Genomic DNA, 14,844 nt, shown 5'->3' with positions numbered 1-14,844 from the left:
GAACCAATTAAATCTGCACTGATCTAAGACTGTGCTGAGCCTCCTTTGCAAAGCAGGGCTAGGTAAAGCCACACAATAAGTGAGCTGTTCGTTTCACAGCAAACTGAACTTTTGCTATGAATTTCCATTGGGCAGAAGGTTTCAAAAAAATATAATTCTAGGTAAAGTTTAAAATCAAAGAATCAAAGTTCAAAACATGGCAAAAAGACAATAAATAAGAACATATTCTAAGACTATATTGCCAGCTTTAAACTCCAGTGAAATAGTACTACAGATGCTATAGTGAGAGAAGATGGTGATAAGATGAATTAGTCTAATCCATCAACACAAAAAGCTTGGGCAAAAAAAAAAGCACAAACCACAGTGTAGGTCCAAGAAATAGAAGAACTCTGTGTCCACAGGAAGGTAGGAGAATAAACCAAAGTGTGGGAAGAAAGAATTTTAAATGCCTGCATCCCAGTTCTCCTTTCTGTGGAAGAAGTTGTACCTGAAATAATGAATACACTCTGTCTTGTGGCGATGAGCAGCAGAGTGGAATTACAGATTTACAATGGAGGTGGAAAGCAGGTAGATGAATTGCAGGACTTTTTATTGCCAATTACAATTTCATGGCAGGGTTATTATTTATTAAATATAGAAGCAGCCAGTTGAATTCCAACTCTTAGGCTTAATTCCACTTATAAAAAGGCTGAAGAAATTACACAGAGCTAGACTAAAAGTCCTTTGCAGTAGCAGGCATGCTTATGCTGCCTTCACATGGATACACACACACAGAAATAAAAAAAGTCAGTGTATGGAAGGGGAACAAGTTACACCCCATTTACTTTTAAAAAAGCCTAAGGTAGAGTAAAATAAATGTACTGTGCTGCTATCATTACTGCATCTGAAGAACAGTTTGAACAGTGTAACTTCCTCAATTATTGAAGCTCCATTTTTTAGGATCTCCAGAAAAAGATACACATTACACACTGCTCTCTCATAGAAAACCTGTGTACAGACAGAAAAGAACCCCCGTGAAATATGTCCCAGGTCAGAACTGGTATGTGCAGGGAGAAGAATAAGATAACATTTGCTATAATATGCAATTGTGTCCCAGGTCATCTCCATTAAGGAGGATTTTGCATACATATATTTTTTCAGGCAGCAAAAGGGATGAGTTATTCAAACACCAGCAGCTTTGTGTCAGCACTTTGAATTCACTGGACTGCAAGGCAGCAGAAAGTAAAAGGGGCCAGAGAGAAAGGAAGAAATACTCACTAAAGAAACTGCCTGAGCTTCATCAGAGAGCTAACATAAAGTTAGGATATAACATAAAGTTTATCCTAACATAAAGTTAGGATAAAGTTTTTATACCTTTGTTCATGCTGATCTGTACCACTGCATATTAGCACAAGCAGGGTGTTTAATAACATATGTTGGCCAAAACAACAAATCGCATCTGGTATGCCATAAAACATATTTTTTCTTCTTTTTTTTAGTGTTAGAAAAATAATTTAAGAAGATCCTCCAGGAGCAAAATATATATATAAAATATGTATTAAATATATTTTTTATACAAAAAAATAGTCTTCTGCAGGCCAGCTCTTTTTAGACTAGAATACAGATGTAAATTAGTCTGGTGTGATTCAAAACTTCGTTTCTAAAATGCCATAGTCTTTTGCTAATATATTTTTTAGGCATACTTCTTTGGATATTATCTGGAGTTCTTTAGCAGTGCATTGATGTTTCTGATCACATTATGAAATGTATCTTCAGTAAAAATGTGGAAACGGACTGCTATCATTTCCATTTCTGTACAAATAAAACCATTTGATTACTGTTCCAGTCCAATGAAGAAGGAGTGAAATAGGACCGACTGACATGCTGACTTGAAAGTAGAAAAGACTATCCAAGGAAAAATGCAAAATTTAGCAACCAACTTAAGGTTGTGGATACAGTTGACATGAGTATTCACATCCCCTAGTGACCAAGCAGGCAGCAAATTGCAACTAGGCAATTAATCAGTCCAGTATTTTTATGTCCCCACATTTTAATGGACTGTTGTGTCTCTTGGATCATCAGCATTTCAATAAGGTGTACACAACGATGTGGATATCTTACACTAATGATTCTTTGCTCACCATTGTAAGTGTGAGTATAATGATACAAATCAGAGAAATGTGTAATAGATTGTTGTTTTCAGAAGGGGTATAATTACCCTCATGATTGCATTACACTCAGGCAACCCTCACGAGCTGGCCAGGGACAACTGCTCCATTTGCAGTAAGTTATGGACCAGCAGCGCCAGATTTTCATGGAGATAAATACTGTGCCCATGCATGTGGGCTGTTGAGCTGGCTTGCTGACTACATTTGGGAGTAAGCTATCAATTTTTTTCACATTAGTGATTATATGCTTATATGTGTAAGCAGAGGTGATTTACTGCCTATACAGACAAAACAACATCTCCTTTAGTTAGGCGAGAAATTTCTAGTCCTTGTCCAAACATACTTCTGGAGCAGGTAATATTGTTCTTGTAATAAAGCTATAAAGGATAAAATAATAAATATCATCTAGGAAGCAGGAGTACGAAAAGTTTCAAGTGTTTCTAACAGTGGTGTGGGCGGAATATATGAAACAGCAAATACAATAACTAATTTGTTAAAGTCATTAGAAACAAGCCAGAAATCAGTGTGGGAGACATTTGTTGTGCCTGCCGCCCAGAGCTAAGTCTTCAGAACTTTTATAAAGATCAAAATTGTTGAAGTGTTCCTTCAATTTTCTCTTTGGAACAGAAAGAAAATTTGAAGAGAAAAAAAAATATTGTTATGCATCCACATATATCAAGCCAGTGAGAGATTAAATGAAAGAAAAGGAAAACATCTCCACACTTGAAGCATTCAGAGCTTTTGTAGCACAATTTGCTTCAGGAAGAAATAATGTTTTCTGTGGTTATGAACAAGCAAAAAATTCGAGACTATATGTACTGCTCCTTGGGGATTAGATGAGGATTTAATATCTTTCTCAGAGAAAGGATTAATTAAAGACTGTCTTCTTTGGGAAAGTGATGAGCAGAATAATATCATATGCATATAGAACTTTTGATTTATTTCTCTACAGAAATAAAATGTATTTGATGATTTCTCATTTCACATACTTCTCTTCACAAATAGGGATAATTTTAAATTTTTATTCATAGGAGTTGCTGAAGGGGTTTTAACATGCTTTCAAATGTCAAAAAAAAAAAGGAATCATGGGAGTCTCCTTTAGAAAACTGATAATCTACTGCTAGGAGCTGAGGAAATACTGCTTAAACATCACTAAGAATCTGTCTTTTCATTACATTTTTTCCCCATGCTTAAGTGAATTAGGTCAGAAATTGGTTAGGAAGTCGACTGGCTAGTGGTAGACCTAATAGCATTTTTCATTTCAGTGATCATCTTGTGAAAAGTTTTACTATTCTTTCCGTGAAATTTGATTGTCATCAAAAAGCTGAAGAGTCCACACAAGCAATTGTTTTTTATTTATTTGCAGACCTTAGCAGCTGGTGTTTTAGAGAACTCTAAATCCAACTAATCTGGCCCTGCCTCAGGGGGTGAAAGTCTGGAAATGTCTTTCACCACCTTCTCTAAGGAATGACACAAGTTAGAGCATCTCACAGAAAACCTGCTGGTGCCTGGCCCCCTCCGTTCGCTTTCTCTCTACAAAGCGGCAATCCGTGACAGTTGCAGAAAAAAAAAGAATTTAAAAATCATCCAATATTTGTTTTGTGATAGAAATGCCAGCCAACATGTCTGAGTTCCCTCCAATACTGATATGAAAGAAATAGATATTTCACTGAACAAATGTAATTTTAAAAAAGACTAAAAATGTTCATTTTAAGCCATCAACACAAAAAAAATTATGGTTAACCTTTTTGTCAAAACTATTTGACCCCAAAGTAAGTAATTTTACTCAAAACAAACAAGCATTTTTGTGAAGATCATGTTATAAGAATAATTTTTTATTATGCTTGTAATTATAATTCTTTTTTACTACTCTTGTAACACCTTCCCATTTATGAGGAGTTCAACGCCAGAAATCCTTAAACTGTGCCACTTTTCTAATGAAATATCTGGCAAGTTTTACACATAAATTTATACATACTTACATACATATATAGAATCAGTAGAAATTTAAATGGCTCAGGCCAAATTTCAGAGCTTACCGCTCTGAAAATGACACACAGTGAATGGATAGAGGAAAGTAGAAGGGTAGGAAGGGAAGAAGCAATGAATGGCAATCTGAGATTAGGATCTAAAGAAGCAATCAAGAACAAAGGCTCTACTGGAGAACTTCACAAACGTTCATGTACAGCTTCCGCCTATTAAAGCCTGGAACCCCAAGTGGATTTTTCGCTTTATATTTGTCTCATTTCTTCAGTTTCAAAATGCAAGATGTTTAAAGGCTTGACAAATTCTGCTACCCTTTTCAATGAGCACTTCTGTCCCTTGCTCAGGTGGACAAGATCTCTGTCCTGCAGTACAGCATGGGTATGATCAAAAGAAGCAAGTGATATTCCTTCTGGTGAGCACACTTGAGTAATCACCAAATACTTAGTACACCAGGGAACAGCATCTCTTGGATGGAGTAGAGTACAGTATTGAATGATCTGGTCTACTATTTAAACATGGCTCAACTTCAAGGACTATTTTTGCCTGAACCTCATAAGGCAATCTTAGCCCATATGTTTATTATAGATCTCTTCCAAGGAGCTCAAGAAAGGATCGATGGCCTGCAATTTTACAGTCACTGCATGGTCCTGTAAGATAAATATGGATTAACTGTCCTGGATTAAATATTTAATGTAATAAAATGCTTTTTTAAAGGTATGGAAGTGTGACTTAGTCCTGCATTTTAATTATACTTAAAAAGAGTCATGTCAGCATCTAACTTGTTCTATTCAAATCCCAACATGCTCTGAAGATAAATCTCTTCTGTTTGAAGAAGGTTAAGATAGTCAAGGGAGAAGATCAAATAATTAGGCACAGGTGAATTTAAAATCACTGTTCCAGGCTGTCAAATAAATTAGAGTTCAAAGACTGAACAGTAAATTATACATAGGTATAATATATATGTACAATTTCTCATTTCATTTTTGTAATTGGAAAAAAAATAAAAGAATGTATGTTTTATTAATTCATCCCAGACCCTCTAGATATTCAGTCTTAGGTCAGTAATTACATTAAATAAGTTATAGTGAAATCTTTGTGGTACCTTCCAAAATTTCATATGAGCTTGTATCACATCATAGCATATCCAGAGCTTAGCCTAGCTAAGATGGGGTATCACCTTCTATACCTTTTCTCCTATGCTACTTTTTGAAATTATGTTAATGAGCTATGAGGAGAGGAGGTGTGAGCTCACTCATGCAGTGAAATGAAACTGAAAATTGAAAATTTGAGCTTTGTTGCTCAGGTGTTTTTTTTAGTTTAATTAAATGTAGATGAAACTATACTGTTTCAAGACTTGCAAAATGAAGAAAATTAAATATTCCACAGGAAAGTGCTGAAGTTGTAATTTCTCTGACCATTTATTTTAGCTGCAACTCTTTGCTAAGTTGAAGGCTACTTGTGAAAGCAAAAAGCTGTTAAGTTTTTACCACATTGGCCTCTTACTGGTTCCTAGTGGTTTGCCTGCAGTTGAACTCAGATCTTCACTGTGTGGCATTGCTTAGGAGCAGCACCCTTCAGCTCAGGTCAGAAGTAGAATATTTTTCCTCCTCTCCTCTGTTCCTGGTATCAGCCAAGCTGATGGGTAAGAAGAGCTGAATAACATAGAGGGGAGCATCCTCCTGCCTTTCTCACCTCTGCTCAGCTCCTTTGCTCACAGAGTAAAAGGGCTTACCTCAAGTCCTGGGTGTTATCTAACAGGTTCAAGTTTTCCAGGAGCACAGTCATGCAAGGTTAGGGACATAGTTCTAGTGGCAGACAGGTTAAGGTTTTTGACCACCACCTGCAGCATCAACATAGTGCCTGAGTTTTCAAGTGTTTTTTTATAGCACAGACCATTAGCCACAGAATGTCCCTCCTGAATGCTATAAAGTGGATAAATAACGACTTCAGATGTCAGTGGTTTCTGTGCCTTCACTGCTGCCTTTAAAATGGAAGAGCGAACCCGACAATTTAACACCAGCAATTAAAATGAAAGAGGTGAGCAACAGTTAATTTCACAGCATGAAGAACCATGAAAGCCACCTAAGGCAATACTTTGCTAGTGGAGCCAGGTTATGAAGTGACTGCACTGCCAGAGTGGCCATGTCCTGGTGATGTACTTAACTCCATAATGACACCTCATTAATGAACACATTTGCTTTTGATTGCTGATGGCAGAGTTTCAGCTGCAGCAGGGCGGACTCTCTGGGAACAGGGAACTTGCTTGTGGGTCCGAGCAAACCAAATCCACTCATGAAGGTGAATTGCCAAGCTTGCCCTGGTACATCCTGTACATCTGTGCAGTGGGGAAAATGGCTGTACGTGACTAGTGTGACTTTAAAACAAATCATCACACCTCTTGACACCCACCTTTCTCCTAGAAACCAAAGCAAATTTGAATTTTTTTCCCCATCTCACAGTGAAAGCTCAGTTTGATCCCCAACTTGAAAAGACAAGATTAAATTTCAATTCTCCCATAATTATATTAAAAAAAATCAATAGCCACAGTTGTTCTGTGGCCTGCCTTTATTGTAAAGTACATCGATGCTACTAAAACCAGTGACTTTCCCAGAAGCCCATTGCCTCAATCAGGTAAAAGAAACCTTAGATACGGCAGCTTGCAAGAAGCTGATCAGATTCTAGCATTTTGCAGCATTGTGATGCTTTTTTTACCTCCAAATAGTTTTCCAAAAACGACTTCAACTCCACTTATTCTCTGAAAATAAAGCACACAGTACAGACTTTAAAAGGCAGAAATCAGATGCTGCCTCTGTGTGAGGCATCATACTTGTTTCCAAACTCAGGTGAAAGTTTGAGGACAAAGCCAGCATACAAAAATTAGCTAAACTTTTATAAGTTGCCTTGAAAAGTTAATAGAGGCTTGACAGAGCATCAGTGACAGCAGGAAGAGCAGGTACTCCATGAGTTTTACTTCAAGAACCTGTGAAAAAGACAAATGAAAACTAACTATGCTGATGTTTAAAATTCAGCAACAGCACTCATATAGTCAGACCCCAGCACCTCCACCAGGAGCCCTATGTGCTGCCCATTGGAACTTAGAAGAAAATTCCCTACAGATGCAGAAGGCAGCAGGATGGATTTCTCAAGTCTTGCCCACACAGTTCCAGCAGAAAGTTGGAGGAAGGACACAGGTGACAAATTACATAAAGCTCACCACAGTATTAGTCACACTACTGCACAGCTAGTTCTTCCATATCATTGAATTTTACACTGTCTCATATTCATGGGCATACCTACACCTTCAAGTATTCCCAGCTGCTGCATAGGCACATTTCATTATCCTACCCTGACACGGAGGAAGATAAAAAGCAGGATTTCTAGCTCATGAAAAGTTTCTTCCCTTCACTCCCAAAGTCCCTATTCTTCCACTTCATGTTTTCAAACCTTGTACAAATTGACAAGCCAAAGGTCTGAAGGGCTCTTCACTGAGCAGCTGTCTGTTCAGAGCAAAAAGTTAATGAGCTTTCGATTTCCTAAACTCAAACAGACACTATAAGGTCTGGTATGGTTCTGCAGGAACTACCTGGGATTCAGAAAACACACACTAAGCCTGATATGAGTGATATCCAACACTTCAAATAAATCAGTGCCTTTTGATAAAAGAGAATCCTACCTCCTCCTTTACCAGCAGCTGTTTTAAGTTCTGCCTGTCCATGAGTGATGATCCTTTTTACCGTCCATAAGATGTCAATGCCATAAAAGGCAGTGTCTCCTTAATCAGGGGTTTGATGCCAACATCTGCTCATCTATAGCTCCTACTCAGTACAGTCTTAAACCAACTTTGTTGATGTGATTATGAACTCAGAAGAGAACGTAGGCTTTGCACTGCTATTCTCCATCACCCTATTTGACACCCAGCTAGCAGAGCAGATAGTGCTGATTTTGGAATGTAAGTTCCATATATATTGTGCCAGAAGAGATAGGTGCTTAGAGCAAATATCTTAAAAATCAACAAGTAGAATGACAGAACACTTGAGCTAATTAAGAGGAAATAGAGCACTGCTTAAACCCCAGCTCTGTTTACAAATTAAGTATTCTCAGCTGCAAGAAACTTAAAATTTACAGCTGCTCCTCTAGGTGTAAGTAGGCATCACAGCATTAACATACAGTAAGATGAGTTCTCCATCCAGAAATGTAATAGTCAGGAGCAAAGCAAGACAAGCCCACCATCTCTTCAGTAAACTGTCCAAACTTTCAAAGTTTTGTGTTTTGTTTTTTTTTTTTACTTTAAAAGCATTTGCAACTCTAAAACAACTGCCCTCTTCAGTGTTTTCAAAGAGCTATTGCAACCATCATTATTCAATAACACCTCTTGCCTTAGCAAAAGAGGAAAAAATAATGCTAGTGAACAGAAGATATATGATATATAATATGAACATTATTAAGTACCTTATTTAAGAATTAATCTTTAACCTTCACAAACATAGTGACAACATACAATGATATTTCCTGGAGGCAACTCTTTTTTCATCCTCACACAACAGCATTATTTATAGCAGCAGTGCACATCTGAACAACAAAGGAGAGGAAAAGGTAGAGATGAAAGATGTATTGTAACAAGCAATAAATCAGGCAGCACTGAATCACTGAATGCTAAAGAAAAGGAAGCTATCTGAAAATAACATTGTGATTTAGCAAAAGTCCTTTAAAATGTGCTTAATGTACATATTTGTTTCTTAGTGAAGCAGTGAAATCAAAGCTTTTATTCAGAATTAAATATGTTCTTAACTGCTCTGCAAAATCAGGATCTAAAGGAGGATGACATTTATGGTATTTCCATCCAAGTCTACAGGATAAACAATGTTTTCAGGGAAATTCATAAAGCCATCAAACACATTGGCACATCTCAGTTGATAACAACAAATATCACTGACAAAATAAACTCTATTAGCATTCTTTTCAGATTGCATAAGTGGTGTTCCTGTAAGAATTCATTTTTCACCTTCCACCAAAGTGCTTTTGCTCATGAAAAACTGCTTTAGGAGACTTAAATATATCTAAGAGCTGTTACAGATAAACCTTTCTTCTTTACCCGTCATTTTCATACCTTTCTAGGGCAACAATTCAAAACAGTCAGGTATGAAACATTGAATTTATATCCTTGGTCTCTACCTTTGCAGATTGCCTGTGGTTTTCATATGTGTGGAATTCTTTAATTTGTGTATATTTGTGTTTGTGCATGCATATGTATTAACTTAAATAACACTTTAAACATTTTTCTAAAGAATTCTCCATAATCATCACTTTTATTTGAAAAGTTCTGTTCATCAAGCCACTGGGATAGAGTCTTTACAATTTCTAGCACAATTATTTAATACAAAGAATTACTTTTTCACTGTTTTAAAATAAAAACCTGTAATAGTAAAAATGATTAAAAGTTTAGGGCATGCAGCCTATTACATGAAAGAACAGTTTAATCTGCAGAGAAAATGAATGAAGAAAGACATGGAACCAGTCTTCAAATTCATCAGCATGGGATGGGACGAGACATGATGGACATAAATTGCAGCAAGGATTTTAAGGTGGACATTAGGAGCAAAAAAAGTTCTCTCGTTACAAGGCAATGGAAATCCCTGGGATAGGTTGCCTGGAGATGTAATGTAAGCCTATCCCAGGGGGTTTTCTAGTTTGGTTAGTGAAACACCCATGAAGAAGGTTTTAGGAATAAATTTATCTTGCCACAAGGGTAGTAGACAGATCTCTTGACATGCTTTTCATCTGTTCTTTGTGGGATTTTTTCTAATTCCATTATAAAAGTTAAGTAGAAAGTATTAGAGAAAGGAGAACAGAAGAGAAATCATAGTTTCTCTTTGCCAGACTGAAGAGACAGATGCTACATTGTTCTTATATGGTTGTGGCTCTTCAATTTGCTCACATTTTTATCACCTCAGCGGTAGGAATCAGCTGCCCAGATGCCCTGAAGTCTATAAACCACCCCACAGGGCTGGCACTGTCTGAGGCATTTCCCACAGATAACTTGACAAATGTCTGCAGTCAATAGGTAATTTCCATTTATTAAGATAAATGCAAATGCACCTCCTCTCTCTTAGTGGAAGTTTGCTCTCTGCTCAAGAAAGACCTTAAATTCCATTGCCATTTTCATATAAATACACGCTTTAGCTTAGCAAAACTAGGTCTTGCTGTTGGTCTTTGGTGATGTAAGGTAATATATCTGACTGTGGGAAGCAATCTTTGATATAGAGAGTATCCTCATTCATTAAATTAGTTTCATCCTGAGTCTATAAAAATGTGACAGCGTCTTAGCAGTGAAAGCCATTTGACTCATACTCTCTCTTTAAATACTGAGAATCCCAAGAGCTGCAGAGGTCAGCATCGAAATATGAGTCATAAAATGAGTTTCAAACTCAGCTATGTAATGAATCTGAGCATATAGCCTCCTTTGCACAAAAATAAGGCAGAACTCTATGAATTAAATGAGAAATAGCCAGAAGTAGAAAATGTTTTCTAGTCTTTGATGTTTCACTGGTCTTTTTCAGTTTGAAGACCACATAAAAATTTTCCAGTGAAGCTGTGTACTGTCTTCAGTGAATTTAAGCCACTGCTGATAGCTTTGCTTTGCTTAGTACTCCCACCAATCCCTTAGAAGTTGAAGAACACAGGCATATGTGAAATCCCTGAATCCAATAAAGTTTAAAAGGGAATAAAAATTATGTTCTTCACAAGCCTGCCTGAAAATGTTTGCATTTACCTTGCAATTCATTGCAATTAAGGAAAGAGCACCCAGCTTTGCGTAAGTAATCTAAAATTAACAACCTTTTCCCCTCAAAGACATGATACCTAAGGATACAAGAACATGAGTATTTCAGAGCAGAATTAGGCTCCAGATAAGGTTTCTGTTGGCAGCTTTTCCAATTTCTTCATACTAAATTAATTTCAGAAGGCTTTTAGGCTGCTATTCCAATATCAGCTGATGTCAGTGATATTGATACTGATATTAACGAGGAATAAAGACCAATAATTGCAGGTTTATCATGTTTTCACTTGTCTATGAACAATTAGCTAACGACCGATAAATTCTGGGCAATTTTGCACATCTGGTCTATGGTAGGAACTTCTTAAGTCAATTTATTCCAGCTGCAATTACAATTAGCCCAATGTTAAAATTATTTCAGTAAAGTTTGCTTAATTCAGTGTGCAAATCTGTAGGACTTTGGCCACCAAATTCTCCAGCCTTGTCTGCAACCCTGGAAAGAATCCAACAGAGCATTCAAAAGAGCTTTTGCAATGAGCAGAAAGGTCCACACTTCAACTAACAAACATTACCTCTCCACCAGTTGGTGCTTTGATCAGTCCATTACACTGATGCTACAAAAGTGATGTAAAACACAGCCAGGACCACACGGTAGCTGCTTTTACATGCTCTGAACAGCTGCACAAAACAACACACTGCAAAGAGAAGACAATGAGATTTGCTGTATCCTCCTCTGGGGCTTTTAACCACCCATTTATTATTTATGCCAAGCTGTAAAAATTATCTGTGTTTGACAGTTCTGACTGGATTGAAATTATCTAGGTGAATTGACACTGGTCTTAGCAGTTGACCTTCCTGCAAGTGGGACACACCTGATGCATTGGATTTTAATTTAAAAAATAGTGTTCTATTTTTCCAGTAAGAAAAATGTTACAACAATTTTCCTCAGCTATATCTCAGGATACATTTTAAATATGGTGCCATTTTATTTAAATGTCACAACTATGTACACATTTGACAGCTTTCATCCAGAAGCAGCACAGAAATATTAGAGATCATCATAGAACTATTTAATTTTCAGAGGGAATATTGTTGATAGCAAAAATACGAGCTACTAGTCCCTATTTATTGAATTTCTCTGTCTTGCACTGAAAGGGACGCGCTTTCCTAACCCCTCTTCCCTCTTTAGCGATTCACTTCAAATTTACGCAACTTAGAGTTTTTCCGTTCATGTATTGTCAAAATCTAAACAGAACAAACGTCCAGGTTCATATCCAAACTGTAAATTCTATTCTCAAAGCCTCCATCTTTCAACATGTTTTATGCTGCAGCAAATCATTTTCATAACCACTTCCTTTCCTCCTTCTAAAACAAGATATTTTAATCCATTGCACCATCTAGGTCTTTTTAAGTAAACTGCCTCATCCGTCTTCTGGGTCTTTTCATGGGTAGGGATTGAATATGTTTCTGTTTGCTCTTTTTTATCTATATCTTGTAGGAGATCTAGAATAAAAACATGAATTATCTTCTAACAACAACAAAAAAAATAAAGGGCCTTCTGAAACATATGGAAAACTTCCCACCAAATTCAGTAAGATGACAATTTCATTCTTAAAAAAACAGTGTATTTTCTGGTGCTGGCTCATGGATATGGTTTTAGACACATATGGATACCTTTTTTTCAGTAGGATTTAGACATGTATATCCTTCTTCATGTCTCCATGTACATACTATTTGAATTTAAACCAGTAATAGACTCTGGTCAGAAAAATATTAATTTACCATGCAATAAACGAAACAAAACCCACCACTAAAATATTTGGAAGCACCATTTAATACTAGTTAATGTACTGTTTACAGAAACAACTGTGTGTGTCACAACTTCCTTCTCCTACCCCCACCTAGTACAATTACTGCGCATTACTGACATAACACTTTCTTTGTTGATACAGGGAATCCCTTCTTTCTGTACTTGGACAGATGTGAAAAGCATCCTTATTAACTGAGCTGCTACTTCACTTCCTTTTTGTAAGGGTGATCATATGTTCTGGAGCTCCTTAAAGACTTTTATATGCTGGAGCATTGGCATCCATTATCCTTAGCGTGAGGACCTCGCTGCCACCGTCCAAGCTTGCTCAGCCCTGGCAGATGAACCTTAGGATTAAAGGGTGGGTTCAGTTCCGCGCATACTGTGTCTCACCTAAAAAATCCATTGCGCAGGCCTGAAGGCCTTACCCACATTTGCAAAGCCCTGTAGCGACATCTTCTTTAGCCACCAGCGCGCTTGTAACAAACGTGGGTAGATCCCTCCTCAAATCTTCATTCATGAAGCCTAGCCATGAGTACAGCCCACACTGAAATATCTTGGCATGTACATCAGAAAGTCCTAACTCTTAACCCTTTGCCCTGCCATATTGTCATTGTTATACAGTTGCTAGTGGCCAAAGAGAGTTTTCCACAAGAACACTACAAGTAGGCAGATACAGTTTTTTGATGAGGGAAAGACAACTTAGGTAGTATTTTCATTTTCCAGAACTGACATCAATTTTACAAGCAGCAGACCTCTTCATCAAAGATCTTTTATTTGCCACAAACAATAACAGAATAACACTGTTTTTACATCATCAGCATATTGTGTAACTTTTTGGTGGTGTGCACTTGCCATCATAATAAGTCATCATCCAATTACGAACTATCATATATGAGAAATTAAAAAAAAAGGAAAAAGAAAAACATTTGAGTATTTTTATAACACTGTTTAAGTTGTTTTTATTTCACAATAGATTTTTGCACATTCCTGACAATTTTTCTCAGCCTATCTTTGTAGTTAGTGTAGAACTGTTCACACTTACCTTTCCCAAAGAACAAGATGTACTGTTATTCAGCTTCCATTTTCCTATTTTGTTCTCTTTTCCTTCCTGAGAAGTCCGGCAGAGAGTAAGAAAGAGCACAGTGAAAACAGTATTGTCAGAAAAAGGCACTGTATTTTAAAAATAGAATGGCATTTTTCCCAATAATTCAAAAGCTATCTAGTCATAACTTTAAAATTTAATCTAATTCTAACATCATAAAGCATCATCTTTCCAGTAATTTTCCTAATCAGTCTCTTTCTTTAGAAGTTTAGAACAGGAAAGCAATTTTAAGGTAAACCTATATAGCAATACTTTTCTGCAGCAAAGAAGCAAAAAATACCCATATGGATTCTGTCTAATTACATGATATTTTCAATATTTTCAAACAGAGGTTTGTTTCAACAGCTGTCTTAGGTTAAGAACATATTCAAGAAGCACCTAAGAAGCACCTTTCACTGTCAGGTTCTTACTGTTATACTAGTTTTGGAGGCATTTTGTTTTCCCATTCTTTTCTCTTTCTCACTGTATACCTGATTCACTTGGGGGGGGAAGGTTTTTTTAACTAATGTTTCACAGCAATTATCTTGTTCCTATTATTTTATTTACAGAGCATCTTCATAAACTCAAGCACCCAGAATTTAACAACAAATATTCATTCTCTGTTTGGAGGAAAAAAAAAAAAGGAGTTGATTTTCTAAGTTAAACTGACATACTCAACTTCCCTATGGGTAAAGCAAGCAAAACTTGGAAAACTCTGATTCTTCTGTCCCTCAGATTGAATCATGAGATTTCTGTTTTCTTAAGTGGTTTGCTCAGTCCTTCTTCTAACAAAAGGCAGTAAGTTTTCTTGAATGAGTAATAGGAATGACATTCAGAAAGCTTCAACTGAGTAGCCTTGGCATTGTAACTTTGGCTCAGTGTAATTGTAGAGCTCTAGACCTTGGCTGATTAAAAGTTGGTCTTCTTATGAAATGTTTAAGATATATGCAGAGCATTCAAGTTGCACTGTATTGTAATGCAAATTTAGCTTAGTTAATTATAATGGAACAATGTTTTATTAAACTGCTACATAGTCTCATTTTGCAAA

The sequence above is a fragment of the Neopelma chrysocephalum genome, unplaced genomic scaffold, assembly GCF_003984885.1.
Source record: "Neopelma chrysocephalum unplaced genomic scaffold, ASM398488v2 Primary Assembly neopelma1_26, whole genome shotgun sequence".
Taxonomy (NCBI): Eukaryota; Metazoa; Chordata; class Aves; order Passeriformes; family Pipridae; genus Neopelma; species Neopelma chrysocephalum.
The sequence above is the reverse complement of the archived record's forward strand: the minus strand, read 5'-3'. Positions refer to the sequence as shown.